This window comes from Ananas comosus, linkage group 17, assembly GCF_001540865.1.
Source record: "Ananas comosus cultivar F153 linkage group 17, ASM154086v1, whole genome shotgun sequence".
In the NCBI taxonomy this organism is placed as follows: domain Eukaryota; kingdom Viridiplantae; phylum Streptophyta; class Magnoliopsida; order Poales; family Bromeliaceae; genus Ananas; species Ananas comosus.
Genome location: NC_033637.1, coordinates 6,988,981 through 6,992,111, shown reverse-complemented (window position 1 = coordinate 6,992,111; position 3,131 = coordinate 6,988,981).

The following is a 3,131-nucleotide window of genomic DNA, read 5'->3' as shown; positions in this document are numbered from 1 at the left end:
AGTTGAGCTAGAATATTCCCAAAAGTACCATGAAGGTGGTGCTTTTAAGTTTTTAACCATTAGATGGAGAGATGTAAGGTTGAGATGATGGTGGTAGGTGGTGATAGGTGGAATAGTGTTTGATCCAAAGGCTATTAGTAATTAAGAAGTAGATCAAAGGGCAAAAAACTTAGAAGCACCAAGGGGTTGGATATATATATATATTATATATATAATTATATATATATAGAGCCGATCAGTCTGAATTGATTGTCCTTATCATCGAAAAACAATATATATATATAAATATATATATACATAATTATATATATAATATATATATATATATATATATATATAGAGTTGAGTAGACAATACTATTATAGAAAACGGCTCCGTTCCATCCATTTATTTTCGATGATGGACCTCCAATCGAACCGATCAGCACCGGTTTAAATGATCTATACAACTTAAAGTGTTTAGAAATCAATTTCATACATTTCGATATGTTTCTCTTATCTATAGTGTGACAAAAAAAATGAACAGCTGAAAATGAATATTTTTTAAAAATGAGATAGGAGTTAGTAATCAGTCAAAGTATATATCTTGTTTTAAATAGTTTAAAGAATTTTCTAACAAAAATTTAATTGATTGGTATCTTTACGCCGTTAACTAAAAACCCTCTAATCGATCATCAAATAACAAATTTTGAAACCTTGCATCACTTAGGCAAATGATGTCGGAAATATTGAAATTTATTTCTAAACACTTTAAGTGGATAGATAATGTATTCAACGGGTGTCGATCGTCGATTTGAGCCCCAATCATCGAAAAACAATGACGGTTGGCAACGGCAGCCCGTTTACTATCGATAGTATTTCTTTTTATTTATTTTTTTTTGATAGCTCAACAATCTCCCTCTCGTCCTTCCGCTCTTCTTCTCTCTCTCTCTCTCTCTCTATTATAGTATACTATATACTATATATAAATATATATATATATATACTATAATTGACCTAGAATACTTTTAGAACACCAACCCTTGGTGCTTCTAGTTTTTTTGCCCTTTGAAATCCTTGTTTTTTACTTCTTACAATTATAATAGCCATTGATCAAACACTATATCCACCTATCACATCCTACCCACATCATCTCAACCTATACATCTCCATTATGGTTAAAAAACTTAAAGCAACACCTTCATGTACTTTTGAATATTCTAGCTCAACTCTCTCTCTCTCTCTTCTCTCCTCTCTTCTCTCCTCTCATATATATATATATATATATTATATATATATATATATAAAAGCGTATAGTAATTCCGACAATGAATAACGAATCCAAAAATGTAATAAAATAATTATACCTACGAATGCTTATGATAATTTGTTAAAAATTTATCTCAAAAATAAAAAATTAACGTTATGATCAATCTATATAAATATAAATAATATCCCTACGAATGATTATGATTATTGCATTAAAAATATGTCAAATAAAACACGACACGTATATGATCAATACTTCAATATTAAATTTCTATACATATAAAAATTCGAACCTTAAAGGTTATGAATACAATTTTTAAAAAAAATATCTCAAAAACAACAGTTCATAATCAATCTTAATTAAAAAATAGCGCAAATTTTTTTTTTCGGCAAAATTTATCATCTAATTAAAATCAATCCTCATATAAATCAATCTGTTAAAAATACTCTACTCAATTAAAACAAACCGCTTACACTCGACAATTTGTTAAAAAATAGCATTTCTATTAAATCTATTTTAGATTAAAATAAATTTGGTTTAAATTATGAATTAAATTAATTTTTTTGATATCAAATTCGAATATAATTAATTTTTTATTACGGGAATCAAATAAAATTTAAATTTTAAATTAATAGTTGAATTAATGCTGCTTTTAGTTTAAAATACATATTTAAAATTTGAATCATCAAAAATCAAAAAGTTATATAAAATGATTCGATGTATATAAATAAAAGAAACGGTGGATAAAATATTTTCTAATAAAATATAATAAATTAGTTTTAAATAAAATTTATTGTAAAATTTTTGTAAAGATCAATTCAGATTTTGGGGGTGTGTAGAGAAGAACGATGTATAATGTAATATCAGAGTGTTGTTGTATATTTCATTTTTATGTTGGTATGTGATGAGATGCGAGCGACGGATTGGTTAAGTGACGCGAGTCGCGACGCTGGGGGGCAGGGCGGGTGTCAGTGTGAGGGCCCGAGGGGGAGTGCCGTTGGTTGGGCCGTGGTGCCCTGGCGGTGCGAGCGGGTCTGTTTGGGTGCGGGATTTGCCTCGTCCTTGTGGCCGTCAGCTCTCCATCCTATTATCTGCCCGTGCGCCATCCCGGATTCGCCGTTGCGTGTGGTAGTCAGTGCAGCAGGGGCGCCGCGGCTGCCGGTGTATGTTTTCGCGTTGCCCCGAGTGGGTTCGCTGGCGCTGGCGGTGTGAGGTGGATCGCGCGTGGGGTTTAGGATGTCTTGGGGAGACCCTTTTGGGTGTGTCATTGTTGTTGGGGCGGTGAGTGGAGCGGTGGGTGCGCGGTTGTGTTAAGCGGATGGGTGAGTTTGGCTCTTTACGCTTCTTCCTGTGTGTACAGGAGGATTTGAGGACGCATTGCGGGCGGGGATCGCAGTGTATGTTCGGGGTTTCGGGTCATCACTGTACTGTGCTTTTCGCGTGGCGGATCGAGATCTTCAGGCGGGTTTGGGCGGTCTTACCGGTTTGGGGTGGGCCGGCGTGGTTGTGTGGTCCTTTGGAGCTGGGGGGAGGAAGTGGAAGCGCGTCTGGCCGGCAGGGGCGGACGGTCGGAACGGGGGCCGTCGGCGGGCTTCACGCCGGGTGCGCGGCCGTGTTTCGGTGGGGATCTCGGATCGGCCCCCTCCTCAGTGTGGGTGTCGCCTGGGGATAGTAATAATAACTCTCGTTGCTACTTATAATAATTCTATATGGGTCATATATGCCTCCTCCTTCACTATACTATTAATAGCACGAAGCATTGTCTGACAATTTTTCGCCGTTAGATTCACTTTAGATTTCACTCCGTTGATGCACATCCACCTATCTAGCCAACCATCCACTCAACTCCTAGGTGCCACATCATCCCAACCGCCGATTTTTAA